General features: G+C 48.7%; 1 protein-coding gene and 1 long non-coding RNA gene across 2 annotated transcripts in view; both read right to left on the minus strand.

Moving 5' to 3' along the window:
- LOC135983199 (uncharacterized) overlaps positions 1 to 23,669 on the minus strand; it is a 372,285-nt gene that overhangs the window by 240,578 nt on the left and 108,038 nt on the right. The window lies entirely within an intron of this gene.
- On the minus strand, positions 411 to 13,602 carry LOC135982757 (uncharacterized). The gene is made up of 4 exons (XR_010600307.1): positions 13,543 to 13,602; positions 11,403 to 11,456; positions 2,247 to 2,306; positions 411 to 1,975 (listed from the first exon to the last, which is right to left on the minus strand). It is a non-coding gene; the product is annotated as an uncharacterized LOC135982757 (long non-coding RNA).

Consider the following 23,669-nt stretch of genomic DNA (forward strand, 5'->3'; position numbering starts at 1 on the left):
GGGAGGGGAAGTGCCCAGCTGGGGGCGCAGGGTCTGGAGGCTGCCCGGCAAACCGTGAAGCCGGTAGCGCTCGGGCTTTGGGCAGCCCCTATGCCTCTGGACCCTGTGCCCCCAGCCAGGCACTTCCCCTCCCGGGCTCCGGAGGCACAGGGGCTGCCTGAAGCCGGTAGCGCTCGGGCAGCCCGGCTCTTAAACAGAGCCGAAGAGGAGCAGAGCCTCCAGCCGCGGCGGCTCTGCTCCTCCCTGACTCTTCGGCTCTGTTTAAGAGCCGGGCTGCCCGAGTGCTACCGGCTTCAGGCAGCCCCCGTGCCTCCAGACCCTGCGCCGCCGGAGCCCGGGAGGGGAAGTGCTCGGCCGGCGGCTGGGGTCCGGAGGCAAGGGGGCTGCCTGAAGCCCATAGCGCTTGGGCAGCTCGGCTCTTAAACAGAGCCGAAGAGTCAGGGGAGGAGCAGAGCCGCCATTTTCCCGGACATGTTCGGCTTTTTGGCAATTCCCCCCGGACAGGGGTTTGACTGCCGAAAAGCAGGACATGTCCGAGAAAAAAAGGACGTATGGTAACCCTATTCTCCGGGTCCTGATCATTCTGTTTAGCAGCTGAGTTTAAGAAAAAAAAAAATCATTCTCATAAAGGAAGAATAAAAACCCCTCATTGTAGAAGAGCTTCAATTGTTGGTATTTACATTAGAAACCCACATTGGTGTGCATAGTGCTGGAGAGAAGGTTAGAGAAACAGGCTCTATTAGAGTTCATTGTCAACACCAAATAAAAGGGAAAGTCATTTTGACCCTGCAAAATGAAAGTTGATGAGGCTTATCTGCTCCCACAAACTTCTGATTTGTGTTATTTTGGCAGTTATCCAAGGTTGAACCTGCAAGTGACCATTCACGACAGGAACAAAGCAGCTGCAAGAAGCAGACACAGGCCTCGCTGAAGATGGTGCAGTCACTGTGAAGGTGAAACAATATGAGAAGTGCTACTTATTCTGCAGTTACAGAATTACAAACACTACTTCAGTTTAAAGAACAGGAGTACTTGTGGCACCTTAGAGACTAACAAATTTATTAGAGCATAAGCTTTCGTGGACCACAGCCCACTTCTTCGGATGTGAGGCTATGCATTTCTCCAACCACCATTTCATGAGAAAGCCTGACCCCTGCAGCAATAGCATAGGCATATATACAATGCTAAGGCATAATATCTATTGAAGCTTATTGCTTAAAGAAATGCATAATTACTTGGCCACAGGTGCAAGAGTTGGGTTGCTGGGGAAGGAGAGGACTGAAGGCAGAGTACAGTATGTTGGATGGGATCAGGTTTGATCACAACTACTGGTACAGCTCTATATTAGCTCCAATTCCCCTACACAAGCATTAATGTTCTGTAGGGTACTGCTAGACCTAGTTGACATTTTGAAGTCTTGTCTCTCATTTACTATACATTTAAACAGAGGGAATTCCAATCATAAATTAGCCTATATGTAGCTTAGAAATTGCATGCAACCTAATCTTTCTTCTTAGCTTTTCACCAATACCCTTTAGAAGTGGAAGCCCTAGTTTTCTTTTTATTATTGATTGGCCACACATTGTATTTTCACCATCAGACTTTGCTAACATGGGTTGTTGCAGAGTAGTGGGGACTGGGCTTTCTAGGACTCCAGCGTATTTTGAAGGATCAACACTCATGAGTAAGGAACAGTCAGATGTCAGCCACATTGCAGAGGCAAGTACTCCAGAGGTTCTGGATAGTTCACATGGTCTGGCAAGTCTTATTGGAACATCACTTTTCTCTTTAGTGATAACTTCCATCTGTATTTTAAGGTCATTTTCTGGCTGCATATAGACATCACAGATTTCTGTTATTGGGGAGACCCAATTTGAAGACATATGTAGGAACTCTGTTTTCAGAAGTGTAAATGTCTTCCACCATCTCTGGCAAATTGTGCATCTTCTGAATCACCATCATATGGATCTAAAAACTAAAACAAATAGGTCTAAATAAAGCAGATCACTACATTATCCATTGCACCTTTCTTGACATTTCTCTGGAAAAAAAGTTTGGTACCCATCCAGTTTTCCCCACAACCATTCATTGCTGCAATACCAAGAGATCACACTAGAAAAACATAAGCAACAGCAGCATTTAGAATCAACACATCCACCCACTCCACAACTTGAACAACTGTTTATTTTTAAGGAAATTTAAACAAGGCTGCTACATAATGAAATGGCAGAAGTGCATAAACCTACCTGAAGTAGTGTGTCCCTTGCTTTCTTGAAGATTCCTTCAGTAAGTGTGCTAGGCAGGCCCTGTTTAAGGAAGTATTCCCATCAGACATACATATTTACAAACGGTCTCATACATGGTTACCAGAAGTTCTTTCTGGATGTTTTTAAATGTAGAGAGCAGAGATGTCCAATGCCATTTAGAACAAGTAAGAACATCTCTTGGAATTCAGTTTAAGTGCTCTAAACATTTCTGCAAGAGTCTAATAAAACACAGAAGAAAGTGAAGTACCATTTAAAAAAATAAAAACACTTATCTAAGCCACTTTAACTGTTGAGTGTTTGTACTGTATTTTTTTATTGTACAGAATAGATTTGAGGGAATGAAGTGGAGAAATATATTTTATAGCCCTGAAACTTACCTAAGAGAAGCTAGAAACTATATATCCTCTTTCCTTTTATCTCCCTTGTGTGCTGCTCCAGAACATTAAATATTGCTGCCACCTATGAGTTTTGATATTCTTCTTGCAGCCAGATCAGTTAAATCAAATCCTAACAATCATTTAAGTGATAAGTTGCATCTCTATCTCCTGTGTGCACAATATGAACTTGTGCAGACCCAAGCAAACAATTAGGTATGTCCCTAAAGAAAGCATGTTTGTTAAACTGATTTTTCTCCAGTGGTGTTTATAGTGTTCTTTCATTTTAAAAACTAATACTGTCAGCAGGAATTGTATTTCACAGGAAAGCCCATACACTCTAGACCAGGGCTTCTCAAACTGGGGTCAGGGGGCCCAAGGTTAGTATATGGGGGGTCACAAGCTGTCAGCCTCCACCCCAAACCCTGCATTGCCTCAAGCATTTATAATGGTGTTAAATATATAAAAAAGTGTTTTTAATGTATAAGGGGGGGTTGCACTCAGAGACTTGCTGTGTGAAAGGGGTCACCAGTACAGAAGTCTGAGATCCCCTGCCCTAGACAATCTTCAGTCTCTCCTTGGTCTAATTCTATCAGCCACTACTGCAGACTAGACTCCACTGAGGAGCTGTCACTATTATTCTTCCTTCTCAGCAGCTCAAATAGGCAAGCCTTCGTCTGCAAAGCATTAGTACCTGTTAGTCTCTATGAAAGAAACCCACCACAGAAAGTCATAAGAACAGTCATACTGGGTTAGACCAAAGGTCCATCTAGCCCAGTAACCTGTCTTCCGACAGTGGCCAATGCCAGGTGCCCCAGAGGGAATGAACAGAACAGGTAATCATCAAGTGATCCATCCCCTGTCGCCCATTCCCAGCTTCTGGCAAACAGGCTAGGGACACCATCCCTTCCCATCCTGGCTAATAGCTGTTGATGGACCTATCCTCCATGAATTTATCTAGGTTTTTTTTTAAACCCCATTATAGTCTTGGCCTTCACAACATCCTCTGGCAAGGAGTTCCACAGGTTGACTGTGCGTTGTGTGAAAAAATACTTCCTTTTGTTTGTTTTAAACCTGCTGCCTGGTGGAGTCTAGTTCTTGTGTTATGAAAAGGAGTAAATAATACTTCCTTATTTACTTTCTCCACACCAGTCATGAATTTATAGACCTCTATCATATCCCCCTTTAGTCGTCGCTTTTCCATGCTGAAAAGTCCCAGTCCTATTAATCTCTCCTCATACGGCAGCCGTTCCATACCCCTAATCATTTTTGTTGCACTTTTCTGAACTTTTTCCTAGTCCAATATATCTTTTTTGAGATGGGGCGACCACATCTGCATGCAGTAATCAAGATGTGGGAATATCATGGATTTATATAGAGGCAATATGATATTTTGTCTTATCTATCCCTTTCTTAATGATTCCCAACATTGTTCGCTTTTTTGACTGCTGCTGCACACTGAATGGATGTTTTCAGAAAAGTCTCTTCCAAAGTCCCACCTATTTAGGCCTGGAGAGGAGTTCAGACCTTTCAAACCCTATTCTGAAAAATTTTACCTCAGAAAATTCCTATCAAAGCCTGTTTGACTTTTAGCTGATTTTGGCACTAACAATTCTTGTTTTGATTTGGGTACTCCGAGGAGTTACTGAAAAAAGGTGGGGAAACATAGGAATATCAAAGAGGAAAAAAACGGTTACTTACCTTCTGTAACTGTTGTTCTTCGAGATGTGTTGTTCACGTCCATTACACATTAGGTGTACGCGCGCTGCGTGCACGGACGTCGGAAACTTTTTCCCTTAGCGGCTCCCGTCGGGTCGGCGGGCCCCCTCCTTCCCGCCAGAGCGGCGCCCCGCTCCAGGGTATATATATCCCTGCCGACCCGACCCCTCCCGTTCCTTCTTGCCGGAGACTCCGACAGAGGGGAAGGAGGGTGGGAAGTGTAATGGACGTGAACAACACATCTCGAAGAACAACAGTTACAGAAGGTAAGTAACCGTTTTTTCTTCGAGTGATTGTTCACGTCCATTACACATTAGGTGATTCCCAAGCTTACCATTGGAGGTGGGTAGGAGTCAAGGTACAACTGACTGTAACACAGCCCGACCGACCATCGCGTCCTCTCTGGTCTGATGATGGATCGCGTAATGGGCTGTGAACGTGTGTATGGACGACCAGGTGGCTGCCTTACAGATCTCCTGGATCGGGACCTGCGCCAAGTAGGCCATTGAGGACGCTTGGGCTCTAGTCGAATGGGCCCGGATTTCCGGGGCCGGAACATTGGCGAGCTCATAACAAGTGCGTATACAGTGCACAATCCATGCCGACAAGCGCTGTGTCGAAATAGGCAAGCCTTTCATACGTTCCGCAATCGCAATGAACAGCTGGGGTGTTCTGCGGAACGACCTGGTCCGCTCCAGGTAAAATGCCAACGCCCTTCGGACATCCAGGGTATGTAGGCTGCGGTGGTGAGGGTCCGTATGGGGTTTTGGAAAAAACACCGGAAGGCAAATGTCTTGCCCCATGTGGAACTGTGACACCACCTTTGGGAGGAATTTGGGGTGCGGCCTAAGTTGCACCTTATCTTTATGGAACACCGTATAAGGTGGCTCCGACGAGAGGGCCTTCAATTCCGATACCTTTCTGGCCGACGTGATGGCCACGAGAAACGCCACCTTCCAGGAGAGGTGCGTGAGGGAGCAAGTGGCCAGGGGCTCAAAGAGGGGACTCATAAGTCTATTTAGCACTAGGTTCAGAGACCACGTCGGAACCGGCGGGCGTGAGTAGGGAAACACCCTTTCCAGCCCCTTGAGGAATCGGGCCACTGTGGGGTTGGAGAATACTGACACTCCCAACTCTCCCGGATGGAAAGCCGAAATAGCGGCTAAGTGAACTCTAATTGAGGCGGGCGCAAGCCCTTGATTCTTGAGGTGCAGTAAAATAGTCCAAGATGGACGGAACCGAGGCCTGTAAAGGTTGTATGCGTTGGGGCTCACACCAGTGGGAGAACCTTTTCCACTTCGCCAGGTATGTTGCCCTTGTAGAGGGCTTCCTACTATTAAGGAGGACTTGCTGAACCTGGTGAGAGCACCTATGTTCTGCATCGTTCAGCCAGAGAGATACCATGCCGTGAGATGAAGCGAAGACAGGTTCGGGTGGAGTAGGCGACCTTTGTCTTGTGTGACTAGGTCGCGATGGAGGGGAAGGGTGATTGGATCGGCCATGGACAGTTCCAGCAGGGACGTGAACCAATGCTGGCGGGGCCAGGCCGGGGCAATAAGAATGATCGTTGCCCTGTCCCTGCGGGTCTTGAGAAGAACCTTGTGTATAAGTGGAAATGGAGGGAAGGCATATTTTAGGCTCCCTCCCCATGGGATCATGAAGGCATCCGCTACTGATCCCGGGCTGAGGTTCTGGAACGAGCAGAACTGAGGGCATTGGCTGTTGTCCCTGGTGGCGAACAGATCCACCCGGGGAAAACCCCACCTCCGGAAGATCGAATGCAGGACGTCTCCTCTCAGCGTCCATTCGTGTATTCGGTAGGAGCGGCTGAGGCGGTCCGCTAAGCCGTTTTGAATTCCTGGAAGATACGTCGCGATGAGGTGTATTGCATGGGCTATACAGAAGTTCCATAACTGGAGAGCCTCGTGACAGAGGGGAGAAGACCGGGACCCGCCCTGCTTGTTTATATAGAACATGGCGGTAGTGTTGTCCATCAGGACTGCCACGCTGTGACCTTTTAGGAAGGCGTGGAAGGTCTGGCAGGCGAGGCGAACCGCTCTTAGCTCCTTCAGATTGATGTGAAGCAGCTTGTCTTCTCTGGACCACAGCCCTTGTGTCCGCAGTTCCCCCAGGTGCGCCCCCCAACCTATGTCTGATGCGTCTGTCACTAACGTCAGAGTGGGTTGTGGGGTAGCGAAGGGGATCCCCTCGCATACCTGCTGGCGATCGAGCCACCAGCGTAGCGAGCTGAGCACCTGGTTCGGGATCGTGACTACTTGATCCAATGGGTCTCTGTTGGGGCGATGCGTGTGGGCGAACCACAACTGTAAAGGCCGGAGCCTCAGCCGGGCATGTCTGACCACGTGTGTGCAAGCTGCCATATGCCCCAGAAGTTGCATGCAACATCTTGCTGTTGTCGTGGGAAATTTTTGGACCGAGCTTACGGCCCCGTGAATTGACATGAACCGTGCCTCTGGTAAACTCGCTCGCGCGGTTACAGAGTCCAGGGTAGCACCTATGAAGTCCAGCCTCTGAGTGGGGACTAACGTGGATTTCGGTACGTTGACCCGGAGGCCGAGCTTGTCGAACGTCTGCAAGGCCAGCGTTACGTGAGATCGGACTTCGGCCTCCGACCTGCCCATGAGTAGCCAATCGTCCAGGTACGGGAACACACGCATCCTTCTTTTTCGAAGGAAGGCTGCTACCACGGACATGCACTTCGTGAACACCCGTGGTGCTGACGCCAGGCCGAAGGGCAGGACCGTAAATTGGAAATGGCGCTGGCCGACGATGAAGCGCAGAAACCGCCTGTGGGCCGGATTGATTGCGATGTGAAAATAGGCATCTTTCATATCGAGGGCAGCATACCAATCCCCCGGATCCAGGGATGGGATAATAGTTCCAAGGGAGACCATACGGAAGCGCGCTTTGATCAGGAACCTGTTTAGATCGCGCAGGTCCAAGATAGGACGGAGGCCCCCTTTTGCCTTGGGAATCAGGAAGTATCTGGAATAGAATCCTTTTCCCCTTAGGTCCAGAGGGACCTCTTCTACTGCTCCTGCAGTGAGAAGGGTCTGTACCTCCTGTACGAGGAGTTGCTCGTGAGAAGGGTCCCTGAAGAGGGACGGGGAAGGGGGATGGCAGGGAGGGGGCGAGGAAAACTGGAGGGTATAACCCACCTTCACTGTGTGCAGGACCCAGCGGTCCGATGTTATGCGCGACCAGGCCCGGTAGAAACGGGACAGACGGTCCTTGAAACCCAAAGGAGGATCCGGTATAGGAGGTGGTACGCTGTCCTCGGGCGTAGCTTCAAAAGCCTGGTTTATTTCCCGGCTGTGGCTTGCCCTGGCCATGATTCTGGCCCTGGTTAGGCGTATTGTTTCGTCTCCGCCTATTATCCCTGCCTCGACGGCGGTAAGGCTCGTGTCGGGGCCGAGGGTGGTAATGCCTTTGCGGCGGCTGGGGCTTGAAGGGCTTACGCTGCGTCACCGGCGTGTGCATACCCAGTGACTTAAGGGTCGCTCGTGAGTCCTTAAGGCTGTGCAGCCTGGCGTCCGTCTGGTCGGAAAACAAGCCCGAACCTTCAAACGGGAGGTCCTGCAGCATGGTCTGTACCTCCGGCGGGAGACCTGAAGCCTGCAACCACGCCGAACGCCGCATCACGACTCCCGACGCAATTGTTCTGGCCGCAGCGTCGGCTGAGTCTAGAGCGGCCTGTAAAGAGGTCTTGGCTACTGCCATTCCTTCCTCTACCAGGGCCGTGAACTCCTGATGAGCGTCAGGTGGGAGGGAGTCCTTAAACTTGGCGACTGATGCCCAGGAGTTGAAATTGTGCCTGTTTAGGATCGCCTGCTGATTGGCGATCCTCAGCTGAAGGCCTCCCGATGAATAGACTTCCCTCCCGAATAAGTCCAATCTCTTAGCTTCCTTGCCCTTGGGGGCAGGAGCTTGCTGGCCATGCCGCTCTTTCTCGTTCACCGCCGAGACCACCAGCGAACAGGGGGACGGATGTAGAAAGAGGAAGTCAAACCCTCTAGATGGGGCGAAGTACTTTCTCTCCACGCCCTTTGCAGTTGGCGCGCTAGAGGCCGGTGTTTGCCACACCGTCTTATAGTTGGACTGTACTGTCCGTATAATCGGGAGAGCGACTCTGGAGGGGCCCTCTGGGCTCAGGATATCGACCATGGGGTCGTCCTGCTCCACGGTCTCTTCCGCCTGCAAACCCAGATTAAGGGCTACCCGGCGAAGCAGGTCTTGATGTGCCCGATGGTCAATCGGGGGAGGGCCGGACACCAATGTGCCCGCAACTGCCTCATCTGGCGAGGAGGACGAGGTCGGGGCCTTTTGCCCATCCTCAGTATCCTGCAGTCCGGCCTCAGCCAATTGCTCCTCTGCGGCATGACCCGCCGCGTGGGATTGGGACGGTACCGTACTCGGTGCCGAGTCCCCTCTTTCCCGCTCCGGTGGTCTAGAGACCGTTGCCTCCCTATACGATGGCGGACGGTGCCGCGGGGAGCGGGATCGGTACCGGGATGGCCCGGATCTCGAAGCCCTCGATGGGGGCCCTTGTTGGTGGTAGGCCCAGGGTGTCCAGAATGGCCATTGGCTCGGCTGGCCCCATTGTGACTGTCCGTAGTCCCTGCTGGCCTGTGATCTACGGGCAACCCCGCCGTATCGGTCTGAGTCAGTCCCCGAGACCACGGACGGTGACCTGGAAGGCCACGGTGGCGCCGTAGGACGGTGCCGGTCCGATCTTGGAGAATAGCGCCTTCGCGACCAGGACCTGGAACGGCGCCTCGTCAACCTGGACCTGGAACGGTACCGGTGATCCCGGGACCGGGAACGGCTACAGCTGGTCAGCCTTGGGTAACGAGCCGCCAATGCTTCACGGTGCCGACTCGTGCTCGGTTGCTGAGTCGGTGCCGATCGTGTGCTGAAGCCCGACTGCTGCGGTGCTTCTTGCGCCGGGGGCAACCGGGAGTCCACCGAGGCGGAGCTCGACCGGGACCGGTCCCTGGAACGGTGCCGAGACGGCGACCGTGACGGGCGCACCATCGCCGGCTTGCCTCTGCGCGGCAGCATAGGCGGGGCGCCTTCAGCGCGTACTGGGGCCTCAACGGACAAGGCGATGAGGTCCTTAGCTGCCTCAAACGTGTCCGGAGTGGAGGGCTGTTCCACAAGTTCCTCTAGCCCTTCATTGTCGCTCGACGCGCTCATCCCGGGGCTCGACGGGCCCTTCGGCGCCGGAGCCACTACCGGGGTCCTTGACAAGGCCGTGTCGGCCTTAGGGGCACTCGAGGTCTTTACCGGTGCCGCCTTCTTATGCGGGGAGCGACCGCGGGCCTTAGGCTGGCCCTTCACTTTCGCCGGCGAAGACGATCGGCGTCGTGCCCTTCCCCGCTGGGTCGGTGCCACGGTCTTCGAGTGACTCGCCGGTGCCGGTTCCCTCACCGAAGCCGGTGCGCTTCGCACGGAGGCAGACGGTGCCGTCGAAGCAGAGGGCTGTAGCGCCGTCTCCATGAGCAGCTGCTTAAGGCGAAAGTCCCTCTCTTTTCTAGTTCTGGGCTTAAAAGCCTTGCAGATTTTGCAGCGCTCTTTCTGATGAGCTTCCCCCAGGCAACGCAGACACGAAGCGTGGGGGTCGCTCAATGGCATAGGCCTGCGGCACGTGGCACAGGCCTTGAAACCCTGGGCGTGTGGCATACCCCACCGCCCGGGGCCGGTGCCGGGGCTGAACAAACAACCCCAGCAGGAGCTTTAAGTACTCTAATGAGCCGTTAACTACTGAGTAAACTCTATCTTTGATGACTACTAGATAACTCTAATGACTATTTGCTAAGGGACACTCTCAGACGAGAGACAGAGTTGTTCCAACGCCGCCACGGACGGTAAGAAGGAACTGGAGGGGTCGGGTCGGCAGGGATATATATACCCTGGAGCGGGGCGCCGCTCTGGCGGGAAGGAGGGGGCCCGCCGACCCGACGGGAGCCGCTAATGGAAAAAGTTTCCGACGTCCGTGCACGCGGCGCGCGTACACCTAATGTGTAATGGACGTGAACAATCACTCGAAGAAGAATGCACTTTCTGCTCCAATGAAGGCGTGCAAACCCTCTTACGTAGGCAACCATGTCTGCCTCAGCCACCCCTATCATCATCCATGGCCCAAACCGTGGGCTTCCCTGGTTCTCAATGGAAGCAGTCACAGATGACTGCATAGAAGAGGGGCTTTTGTAGCTTCTGTTCTCAAAGAGAGAAGTCATCTACCTCTGGTCAGATTCTTGGTAGAAGAACTCATTTCTGCCTCCTCCCAGTCTCTCCTCTCAGCAACCCTCCACAGAGCATGAGGAAGAGGTGACAGACTGCAGCAAGACACCTACTACGTCTCCAGACAACAGAGGGGGCAATATTAACCTGGTGGATCTTTACAGTTAGATTCTGGAGTTTTATACCCACAGAAAGATATTCACACCATCACAACATAAGATTTACTGTTTTCTTTATCTTGTATCCATCAGGGTAACAGGTGGAAATGTTCTTTGCGGAATGAAAGAAATTAGGGGCAACTGTTGTCAGCAAGTGGGAAAGTCAAATCCACTCTCTACTGCACTCCGTTGATGACAAGAATATGCATTGGAAGCACATAAGGCAAGAATTATCTGCAGGAACTCTATAACATGCTGGAGCCCAGTTGCACAAGAGTTGAGCTATTAAGGGGGGAAAAACAGCCACCTTCTCAGAAACAACCCAATTCAGCTGTAAGTACCTTATAACAGAGAAACTCTAGTACTACATTCAGCTCCCCAAACATTCACTATTGTCAATACCCCCCCCCCACAAAGTCAGCCATTCGGGGGGGAGGGCAAACCCACACACACGAGGATGCTCTGAAGGGAAGACAAAGCCTTTTCTCCCCTACAGAGTCTTCAGGAGTGTGGGCAGGGAAGGAGCACAGGCTGTGTGAGAGAGAGTCCCCTGACATTGTTTCATATGATCAGAGAGCAGAACCCCAGTCCCCAGGGAATCAAGCAGCAAAAGAAATTACCTCATTATTGGATTCAGATTCTGACTCTGTACTGGACTCCACTGTGCATTTTTGCTGTAGAGAAGGGAGAACAACCACGTGTTTGTAAATATAAAGCAGCACAAGATTTATTTTGAAGTCGATATAAATAGGACACATTCTCGAATATACTTAGGCAGTTTGCTGATGCTGTATTTTTCTAAAAAGTAACAGAGGGTCCTGTGGCACCTTTAGGACTAACAGATGTATTGGAGCATAAGCTTTCATGGGTGAATGCCCACTTCATCAGACGTGGGCATTTTTTCTAAACTTCCTTTACACAAAGATAACTTGTCTGAAAAAAACTCAATTTTTCAGAAAATAAATCTGCTGACCTAAGAAATTTCAGGTTAAGGGGATTTTTTTTTTAAAGTCATAGCAGAAAGAGTGGTCCAGAGCCTGCAACAGAAACAGCTCTTTCAGCTTCGTTAACTTTATTTTTCTTTGGCCATTATTTTAAATTGCATCCAAGTTATAAAAGAGAAGTTAGTGTTTATGGCAGTGTAACCACAGATAAATAGCTAAACTACATCTATAACAGCCACAGCTTTTCCAGAGGATACTGTGTCTCTTCTGTGTTTACTTAAAACTACAAACAAAAGTAAGGGTTTTTCATGCTGCAGGTGGTAACACAGGAGTTAAATCAGAAGCAGTTTCCTCCCATGCTCATTTCTTTGCAAATGAATCAGTTTGCGTCAATTTACCAACACAGACAATTAGTCACATATGCTCATTAGGCAGCTTTTTCCAACTTAGATATTTAGTCTGAAATCTTAGGCTAGAGAATCACACATGTATAGGAAAGGCCAATAAATTAAAGAGAAATTTTACGATGTATTTGTGTGCTAGTCTCTCTACATAGTCTGAACTTTTATCAGAATCCATCAGATCACAGGAGCCTACCACAAAGGAGGGAAAGACAAGCTGTGTTAGAAAAGCATTTCTAATAGATGATACCAAGACATGGCAACTCCCCTAATACTAGAAACACATCTATCCACCACATTAACAATTGCATTTTAAGTTAAATGTTTAATAAAGTTTGACTTCTACAGCTTAAAAACAGTGAGCACCCACAAATCTCATACCTTACCAAAAGGATGGCTCAAGGGAAAAAAATTAGGACATTCAATATTTAGTCATCCTATTATGAGAAAATGCAATCAAGAAATCATTTTCATGTAAAATTGCAATAAACTGATTAATATTTACTAGTACCACTGTCCTCTCTAGTAGACAGAATAAACTGCTTGGCTGTGTGTCCTGTTAACAGCAACTCAGACTTGCCTTTAGGGCAGTGGTTTCCAAACTTTAACAACCTGTGAACCCCTTTCACTAAAATGTCAAGTCTCACAAACCCCCTCATAAAAATGGATATTTCCAGGGATTTTCTCCTTTACCTGAGTATAAATTATAAAAGCAGTGATCATGGAAATATAAAATTTGTTTTTGACATATTTATTACACACTATTTATTATTAATTATTATTTACCATGACAGTATTTTTATTACATTATGGAAACAGCAGCACTCTTCCAAGATCTCACTTTTGTAGTTTTTAATCACTTTGAATAAGCCTATTATAAGACAAGGCTCCTATGTTTCATCAAGGAGTATCAGACGTGAAACAGCATGAAGGTATTTAAGAAGCCAACTCAAAGAGTTCCTCCTACACAAGCATTCAGGTTTTGAGCAGTCCATGCAAACAACAAACGTTACAACAAAGCTTAAACTTCTTCATAATAATTTTAAAAACAATACTAGCTACCTATTTAATTTTAAAAACAGCAAAGAATATCCACCTCCTTTTCCGTTTCTTATAAGGAGTCTTGAAGTTTAAATCTCATCAGTGTGATAGATATGCTTGCTTTGATCTGCTTAGTCTTGGAAGTCCAGGGGCTCCAGACTGCTAGCCCTGTGCTGCCTGGGGTCCCTAGAGACAGCTCTGTCCACCATTAGGGATTTTTTCCCCCCCGAGAACCCAGTGTAACATTTTGCAAACCCCAGTTTGGGAACTACTGCTTTAGGGAAAGGGGGTGTTAGGGAAGTTGCACTGTTCAGCTTCTATCCCCACTATCACTATAACTCCATTTTCCAGGATCATCCTAACCCCATCCATACCTGCTCTGGGTTGGCCACCCCAGTACTTCTTCCTTCTCCTTTGCCTTTTCTTCGCTGAAGCCATTCTGCTCCTAGCAGCCTCAGCCTGCTCCTGTTTTATAGGCATGACTTCTCCACCCTCTTCTGCCCTGCCCCTCCCCTCCCTAATGCTTCATCTACTTTTCCCCACGACCCTTAAATTCCATAAACAAATTTTCATCAGAAAACAGTGATTTGATCCTGAAAGAGTGAGCCATCTCCTTTCCCATCCCTCCTGTGTATCACAGCTTTCCTCTACCTCTCCACCAGTTTCCATACACAAAGAGCAAAACTGTACCTCAACCTAAATTGCTTTTAAGATAGAGTAAGCTGAAGCAATAAAAAGGGGGGAAATGAAGTCTTTCTATGAGACCACAGAGTGAGTGTGTCACTGGTAAAGGCTGGAGACCCTGCTTTTGAAAATGGCAGGTGAAGACAGAAAACCCCAGTAATACACTGATGAAGTACACAGAAAATAAAAGGCATCACAGTTTCATATTTACATGCATCACACTTCTTCCCTGTATGTTTTTAATATAAGCTCAGTTTTGCAGGAAATCTGCACAGATAGAAAGTCTGGGTTGGGCACATTATGCTTTCTAAGCACTTTTATTAAGTCCTTGAAATCTATCCCAGCTGGTTGCCTAAGTACTGCACACCTTTCTCATTAGTGTTAGGAAAATAGATTTTTTTTCTTGCCACTGTTTTCTATAATATTTGCATGACCCATATTTTGCAAGAAGTTCAGCAAAGGAGACCTGTGTACTGCCGTGGAACCTCACTGCAGGATCAGGCACAAGTCTCTTCAAATATATTTCAGATTCTTGTTCTTTCTCACTAGATAGGAAACTTGCCTTAGAGTAGTTTCTTCACTGTGTTTCACTCTGGATGGGATCCACAAAGGGACTTAGGCATTGCAACACTGAACATCATGACACCCAACTTTCAGGTGTCTAGAAAACCACAGAAACAACACTGTGATCCACAAAGCCTCGGCGCCCTACACCATGAATGGGGAGAGACAGGCACCCTAGGAATGCAAACCACAAAAGCCAGCAAGCTTGTTGGGGAGCCGCCTAAACCAACCAATGGGAAACAAAAGGGGTTGCCCCGCCCCTCTCTCAGAGAGAGCTGCATAAGTCCAGGCTCTAGGGTGGCATCTAGCTCTGCTAGGGATCCACAAATGGGCACCTGCTGCCTGGAGCCGTTGTGGATAAGTAATGAAGAGTGGCAGAGCAGGGGGACTGGACCCAAGAACTCCCACCACCCAGGTGGGTGCTCTAACTGTTGGGATATTGAGTCCTTCCTGCTCCTTGGCCCAATGACTGTTTAAGCATTTATCGACAGAGGTTTCAACAGGAGAGGCTGAGAGAGCCCCACACTGGCCTATCCCGTAGCTCGGTGCTTAAAGCCCTCTCCTATGAGGTGGGAGCCCTTTATTCAAATCCTTTCTACCCATATGGCAAAGGGGGGGAAATTGAACCTGAGTCTCCCATATCCCAGCTGAGGGCTCTAACCACTGGGCTACGCATTATAAAGTGAAGGGTAGCACCTCCACCTCTGCATTTTGAATGGACTCTCAGCACACCTATCAGAGCAGGCTCCACACATGAATGCCCATCTTCCACAGGCACCAACTTCCCTATGTGCCAGGGGGTGCTGGACCCCTGGCTCTACCCCAGGCCTGTCCCCACTCCACCCCTTCCCCCAAGGCACCACTCCCACCTACTTCTTCTCATCCCGCCTCTTCCCACCTCATTCCACCCCCTCCATGAGCCTGCCGTGCCCTCGCTCCTCCCCAAACCCCAGCTCCTCCTGCATGCCGAGAAACAGCTGATCGTGGTCAGGGCTGGCTCCAGGGTTTTGGCCGCCCCAAGCAGCCAAAAAAAAAACAAAAAAAAGATCCGTGATTGCGATCTGAGGGGGCAATTTGGCGGGAGGTCCTTCGCTCGGAGCGGGAGTGAGGGACCGTCCACCGAATTGCCGCTGAATAGCTGGATGTGCCGCCCCTCTCCGGAGTGGCCACCCCACGCACCTGCTTGCCAGGCTGGTGCCTGGAGCCGGCCCTGATCATGGTGGGCGGGAGGCACTGGGAAGAAGAGGAAGATGCTGATCAGCTGGGCCCACCAGCAGGCGGGAGGCACTGGGGCGAGGGGAGACCTGATGGGGGGTGCCAGTGGGTGCTCAGCACCCACCCTTTTTCCCTATGGGTACTCCAGCCCCAGAGCACCCATGGAGTTGGCACCTATGCCATCTTCCCCTGGTTCATGGATCACTCGGGGGCTTAGGTGGGAGACAGGTATCCGGTCACCTAGCAGGAGGCAGCAGTGCACATGCCCAGAGGCAGAAACACAGGCATCTGGGGAACATTTACTCTGGAAAATTTAGGCACCTACAGGGTTGGGCAGGAGTTCTGTAGATCACAGTGAACCCCAAATGGGACAGGGGTACTTCAGTACTTTCCTGGATCCGATCCTCTGTACCCATCAGCTGACTCTGCTTTTGAAAATGGCTGCTGCTGACAGCAAATCACTAGGAATTTAAAGGGGAAGCTCACAGAAAAAGAATACCACAGCTATGTACTCCTTGCCGCTTTTCTAATTCCTTGTACTCATTTCTTCCTTTCTTCCTTCTACCCAGCTCCCCTTCCACCTTCCAATTCCCTTTTCCAACTGACCTCCCACTACCTTCCTCTCTTCTCACTACCTCTATCTCTCTTCTTTCCCCTATACCTTTCTTTTCTGTCTCCGCTTTCTCTTTCCCCTTCTCCACTAGTTAGGGGTTGGATTGGTGGTTCTTCTGCACCTCTAGATTCTCTGACGACTTTCACAAGAGCATAGAGATGAGTGGGATGGTAAAAGCAATAACAAGGACGGAGCAGCTAGCGAGCAGCCTGTACAGGACTTACTTACATACCTAAATTTGGCTCAAGGCTGGGATATGGGCGCTAAAGCATGCCATGGTAAGTGCTTTGACCTACAGCTGATTTCAATACGTTTGTAATTACAACTATTCTTCTTTCAGTCATGCAGCTCTGTGAGAAAATGTTTATTTGAATCTACCAAGATCTGTCTACAGTAGGTGAAAACGGTTGTAATGAACTGGTCCATGTGAACTGGTGCTTAAAAAAGTCCTAATTGCAAGTGTTGAGGGGTCAAAACTGAAATAAAAAAAGTGTGGTTGAGTCATGGCAGAAGCAGTGCAGAACAGGATTTTGTTTTCCCTACTAAACAGAAAGAAGGGCTAGCAGCAGGGATATACAGGCACAGAAACACTCTGTACAGCTGCACCAAAAATTAGGGCAGTAATAAGATTGAAACAATCACTTACTGTCACTCCTGGTGGTTCCTTATCTTCCTTGGGAAGGACTGTCCTCTCCATACAGAGCTCTGTCAACCATGATTGGCCCTGAACCCCTTTGGGACTGGTACTCTCTGCCTTTCCAACAGCTTACCCAGTAAAGTCCCCCAGTCATATTGAACAAACCAGTCACCTCCCGCTATTTCCCAGCGTGGTCTGACAGATGGGAGCTGCAAGGAACGGCTCTCCCAGTGGTCCAGTTTGGAACTACACCTTCCATTGCACCTTTCTGTTTGAACACCACACACATGGATCATTCATTACACTCTGCTTAAACAATCACCGCAACTGGAAATATGGCACAGCTGTGCCTCAGCTATTGAGTATCCCTTGGTTTGATGGAGCATTATCTGGCACATTAAACATACAGGCTATTTGTGTTGTGTTAGTCTGCCTACTGTGAAAGGTAAGCAGTGGGGAAGGCAAGATATGCAGCTGTAGGAAACTAATTTTATCTGTGCTGTTGCAGCTCTAGAACTGGCTGGAGGGTAGAGTTCAAGCCTTGAGAGGTAGGAGTTAGTGGAGTTGCAGCTGAGCCTGACTCTAAACTGTACGTTCTTCAGGAATAGGGTTACCATTCATCCGGATTTACCCGGACATGTCCTCCTTTTTGCGCTAAAAATAGCATCCGGGGGGAATTTGTAAAGCACTCAAAATGTCTGGGATTTCCCCCCTCCCCCGGCAGGGCAGAGCAGAGCGAGCGGCTGGGAGGGCTGCAGGGAAGTCACGGGCTGGACTCCGGAGCAGCTGTAGAGGAGCTCCGCCCTGCATTCTGAGCTGGCAGTTCTCCCCTGCAGCCCGGCTCCGGCAGCACTGTGCAGGGCCAGGGACCGGGTTTTGTTGTGCTAGGGAGCGCAGCCACGTGTCCGGCTCGCACAGAGCCCAACACCCTGTTCTGAGCAGCAGGGTAAGGGGGCAGGAGAAGGGGCAGGGAGGTTCTGGAGGGGGCAGTCAAGAAACGGGGGGGGGGTCGGGAGTTCATGGGGGGGCTTTTTGGGGGGAGTGGAGAAAGTTTTGGGCAGTCAGGGTACAGGTAGGGGGTAGGGTCCTGGGGGGCAGTTGGGGGGGGTCTTAGGAGGGGGCAGTTAGGGGACAATGCACAGGGAGGCTTAGGTAGGGGGTGGGGTTCTGGAGGGCAGTTAGGAGCAGGGGTCCCAGGAGGGGGCAGTCAGGGGACAAGGAGCGGTGGGGGGGTTGAGAGTTCTGGGGGGGAGCTGTCAGGGGGCAGGAGTGGGGAGAGGGATCAGAGCAGTCAGGGGACAGGGAGCAGAGGGGTTTAGATGGGTTGGGAGTTCTGGGGGGGGGGGCTGTCAGGGGGTGGGGAGTGGTTGGATGGGGCGTGGGAGTCCCAGGGGTCTGTCTGGGGGTGGGGGTATGGATAAGGGTTGGGGCAGTCAGGGGACAAGAGGCAGGGAGGCTTAGATAGGGGGTGGAGTCCTGGGGGGCAGTTAGGGGCAGGGGTCCCAGGAGGGGGCAGTCAGGGGACAAGGAACGGGGGGAGGGTTGGGAGTTCTGGGGGGGCAGGAAGTGGGAGGGGCAGGGGCGGGGCTAGGGCTCCTCCCGTCCTCTTTTTTGCTTGCTGAAATATGGTAACCCTATTCAGGAAGGACCATGTCTCCCTCCATGTCTATACAGCATCAAGGCAGTGGGATCCTGGTCCCGATTGAAGCCTTTCAGAGTGGATTTGAATGACAACTTGTAATGTCACACTGTGCTTACTTGAGACCTTGGTTTGTTGTTATTGCCTTGTTTGTTTTGCTGAGCCAATTAAAGTCATTTAGTGTTACTGAAGGAGCGTGTTTTGGCTTAATTAGTACCTGGAGACATAACAGTGAACAAGGCTTCCAACTCACTATCTGTTTGGGAGGCAGGGGGCTCAAAGACAGCTTGTTTCTACTCCCCCCACACCAGAAAAAAAAGAAGAAGAAGAATTCTGAAGGTGCAGCATGATGCTAAAACTTTAGTACTCCTTACACAGCTCATCAACCATTGGAGGGGGAACACCAGGTTTGGGGGTCTATGGCAAGCCAAGAAGAAGTGGTCAAGGAAGGATTCATCTAGCTGGTGAGAATTCAAAGAGCCTGGAGATGTACTTTATTGTAAAGAAAACAGAACATGTTCCTGTCTCCAAGTTAGGCCTAAGCATTACCTGACTTTCTTTAGCCAGAGTCCCACACATAAAATCCAGACTACTTCAATGAGACCAGTAGCAACTTCTAAAGCTCCTTTCTGCCTTTCCTCTCAGACCAGATCATGTATATTGTGTATGCTGGAAAATTAACTTTTCACAGCTGCTACTCTGCACTGACCATGTGCAGCTGTGGTCCTTCTGCTAAGAAGGTTAACTGTTTCGCCATCAACCTACAGACAGCATGTGTGTATGTTCCATCATGGGGCACCTCCCAGATGGACTGGAGCTAAAAGAGACTTATCTATTGGTTCACATAGCAGGGTTGGCACTGGCTTGCTCCTCTCAATCCCCCTAGTGTAGTGCTGAATACCATTATTTCTTGTGCTGATCAGGTATTAGGAATCTTTATACATCGTCCATTCATCAGCATGGCACTTTTTAAAAAATTGTAAAATGGGTCTATACTGCAGTAAAAGTACAGTTAGTGCACAATTAGGCACAATAAGACAAAGTAATGCATCACAATTATCTGAATTCATTAGAAACAGATGTAACATACACAAGCCCAGACCAGCTCAAGCATGGAGGAGTCAGACAGGTTAGTGATGGGCGATCACTCGTTACCGAGTATGATCATCTTCCATGGGAGTTATGGGTCCTCAGGTGGCTAATAAGGCCAATCCTTGAACCACAAGTTCTATTACAATGAGGGCAGATGTTTTCAGGCTCAGCAGGAGGTTGTTGACCACGACTGGAAGCCAGTCTCTCCTTCCTCCTGCACCTCTTGTCCTCTTCAGCTTGTTGGCGAGCAAGTTCAAAATGCAGGGGACCATCACATAGGACTTCACTCCATTTTACGCGATCCTGGGCAAGTGTCTCCCAAGTGTCAATGTCAATATTGCACTTTTTTAGGTTGTCCTTCAGCAAGTCCTTATAACACTTCCATTGTTCACCCACGTTACGGCTTCCCACCCTTGTCCACCCTTCTTTCAGCTGAGAGAACAGGACCTGTTTTGGGAGGCGATGGTCTGGTATCCGGACAATGTGACCAGTCCAACGGAATTGCTGACGGATGATCATTGCCTCGATACTGGTGGTCTTTGCCTCTTCCGGAACACTAATATTGGTGCGCCTGTCTTCCCATTTGGTCTTCAGAATCTTACGAAGGCAGCGTTGATGGTGCCTCTCAAGGACTTTCAAGTGGTGTCTATAGGTTGTCCAAGATTTGGGCCCATACAACAGTGTTGGGAGAATAACGGCTTGATAAACAAGAAGCTTAGTGTCTGTTTGAATGTTGTGATCTTCAAAAACCCAGTGCCGTAAATGAGAAAAAGCTACACTGGCACAGCTGAGGTGATGTTGAATTTCTGCATCAATATCTGCCTTGAATGAAAGATGACTTCCAAGGTAGAGGAAAGGATCGACATTCTCCAGTGCCACTTCATTAATTTTGATAGATGGGGCATGTAATACCTCATTTGGAGAGGGCTGATAGAGCACTTTAGTCTTCTTGATATTAAGTGTGAAACCAGGACATGCGTAAGCATCGGCAAACACATTCAAGATAGTTGAAGATCTTTCTTAGAGTGGGCAAAGACTGTGTTGTCATCAGCATACTGAAGTTCCACAATAGATGTTGTGGAGATCTTACTCTTGGCTTCCAGCCTGCTAAGCCTGTACAGCTTTCCGTCCATTCTGTACATGATTTCAATGCCAGCTGCAAACTTCCCAGCAATTAGGTAAAGAATGACGGCAATAAAAACCGCAAACATGGTTGGAGCGATGATACAGCCCTGTTTGATTGCTGTTTGTACTTTGAAAGGTTCACCCTGGGAGCCAGTGCTGCTCAGAACAGTCGCTTTCATGTTATCATGAATCAATTTTACGACACTGATGTATTTATCAGGACATCCAATCTTAGAAAGTACAGTCCAGAGGGCACGGTGATTCACTGAATCAAAGGCTTTAGTTAGATCAATAGAAGCCATGTACAACAGTTGGTTTTGCTCCTGACACTTTTCTTGCAGCTGCTGTGCTGTGAAGATCATATCCAGAGTTCCACGACATGGTCGGAAACCACTCTGTGACTCTGGTAAAATTTCTTCTGACAAGGGCAGAAGGCAGGTTGCAAGGATCCGTGCCAAAACTTTCTCTGCAATGGCTAGGAGGGAGATACCACAATAATTTCCACAATCCACTTTATCCCCTTTCTTGAAGAGGATGACAATCAGGGCATCCCTCATTTCACTGGGTATCTCCTCCTTTATCCAGATTTTAAGGATAAGCAGGTAAAGCTGCCAAATTATCTCTGGTCCACCGTCTTTAAAGATTTCAGTGGGGATCCCATCTAGACCTGCTGCCTTGTTGTTCTTCATCTGCTTGGTGGCATTGTGTACCTCATACAAATTGGGAGGGTCTCAGAGCTCATCCCTAAATGGTTGTTGAGGAATTTGCTCAAGGACTTCATGTGCAACCATAGAATTATGGGTTTCAGAGTAGCAGCCGTGTTAGTCTGTATCCGCAAAAAGAACAAGAGTACTTGTGGCACCTTAGAGACTAACACATTTATTTGAGCATAAGCTTTCTTGGGCTTGCATCCAAAGAAGTGGGCTGTAGCCCACGAAAGCTTATGCTCAAATAAATTTGTTAGTCTCTAAGGTGCCACAAGTACTCCTGTTCTTTTTTCATAGAATTATGGTTAAGGGGTCTTCAAGATGTTCTTTCCAGCAAGAATTAATCGCTTAAAATGGAGTGAAGTCCTATGTGATGGTCCCCTGCATTTTGAACTTGCTTTAAAAGAAGTCTCACACCAGCATCTTCCAGTTTTTGGGAAAATAACATTTGCACAAGTCAAAAGTCTGGTGGCGATCGGCGAGTGGCGATGGGAACAGGACAGTGAAATCTGGAAGTTCCTATTCACAGACCGACACACCAGGCGGTGTGTGTGTGATACAGTCGTCTTGCTCGAGGATTGAGGTGGGTCAAGCATCTCGGCAGCTGCACCCATGACTGAGCAGTCCTTTTTAGGATCCACTCTGCTCACCCCACATTGGGAAGGGGTTAGAAAAGGTACTCTAAAAATAGTCTTGCCTCTGTTTTTTTCTGGCTGGAGAGCCGCATCCAGCAGGATCACCACCTCAGAGGTCGAATATATAAGAAACTTTTCAAAGTTGGAACTTGGAACCTATGTACCCTGATGGACAACTCAAACAGCAACTGACCAGAGTGACGTACAGTCATTATTGCTCGTGAATTGAGTCGGTTTAACATTGATATTGCTGCTTTGTCCGAAACTAGAAGAGCTGATGAAGGTGAGGGAGGAGAAAGGAGGATACACCTACTTCTGGAAGGGAAAATTTATAGATGAACCCCGATTCCATGGAATGGGCTTTGCTATAAAGAACAAGCTCGTAAGGTGCCTCTCTGAAGTACCAGTTGGCATCAATGAGTGGTTTATGACACTCTGATTGAGGCTCACCAAAAATCAACAGGCAACTATTTGTGAACGCCTATGCACAAACACTGGATGCCGATAAGAATGTAAAGGAAGATTTTTATTCTCAGCCGGAAACCATTTTATCGGAGACCCCTACAGAAGACAAGATTATCCTTCTGGGGGATTTCAATGTACGTGTTGGACGAGACTCAGACCTGTGGAAAGGAACAATCGGGAAAGAAGGAGTTGGCAAAAGCAATTCAAATGGAATTCTGCTCCTGACCAAGTGTGCTGACCGTGAACTTATTATTACGAACACTCTTTTCCAACAAAAGGAAAAGTTCAAAACATCTTGGAGACAGCCACGGTCAAAGCACTGGCATCTCCTCGACTACGACATAGTTCGTGCCCAAGATCATAGTGACATACTTCTCACAAGAGCAATGACAAGATCTTCAAACTATCTTGAATGTGTTTGCCAATGCCTACGCATGTCTTGGTTTCACTCTTAATATCAAGAAAACTAAAGTGCGTTATCAGCCCTCTCCAAATGAGGTATTACATGCCCCATCTATCAAAATTAATTGAGTGGCACTGGAGAATGTCAATCATTTCCTCTAGCTTGGCTCATTAGCTCTGACCCCCCCACACTTGGTAAGGCAACTCCCATCTTTTCATATGCTGTGTAGTTATACCTCCCTACTGTATGTTCCACTCCATGCATCTGATGAAGTGGGTTTTAGCCTATGAAAGCTTATACCCAAATACATTTGTTAGTCTCTAAGGTGCCACAATGACTCCTTGTTGTTTCTACCTTTGCAAGTCATCTTTCATCCTATAATATGCTCTAGTTCAAATAGGAATTATGTATTCAGAAGTTCTATGGTTTGTGTTATACAGGAGATCAGACTGGATAATCAGAGTGGTCCTTTCTTGCCTTAGAATCTATGAATTGTTGCTTAAAAGAGAATTAACCCTTAAGGGGCTGGACTCATTAAATTGTGCAAAGCCTATATCTAACAAAAGTGTTGTTTATTTAAATGGCCCAGTTAAAAAACACAATTAGGACTAATCTAATGAGTGTAAAGTACATGTGGGAGTGCTAAATTGCAGTGTGGGACCAGGGCGTGGATCTTGCCATCTGATTGATTTGTATGTGCAGGCTGCTGTGCTGATGCAGAT

The sequence above is a fragment of the Chrysemys picta genome, chromosome 4 (genome assembly GCF_011386835.1).
Source record: "Chrysemys picta bellii isolate R12L10 chromosome 4, ASM1138683v2, whole genome shotgun sequence".
Classification (NCBI taxonomy): Eukaryota; Metazoa; Chordata; order Testudines; family Emydidae; genus Chrysemys; species Chrysemys picta.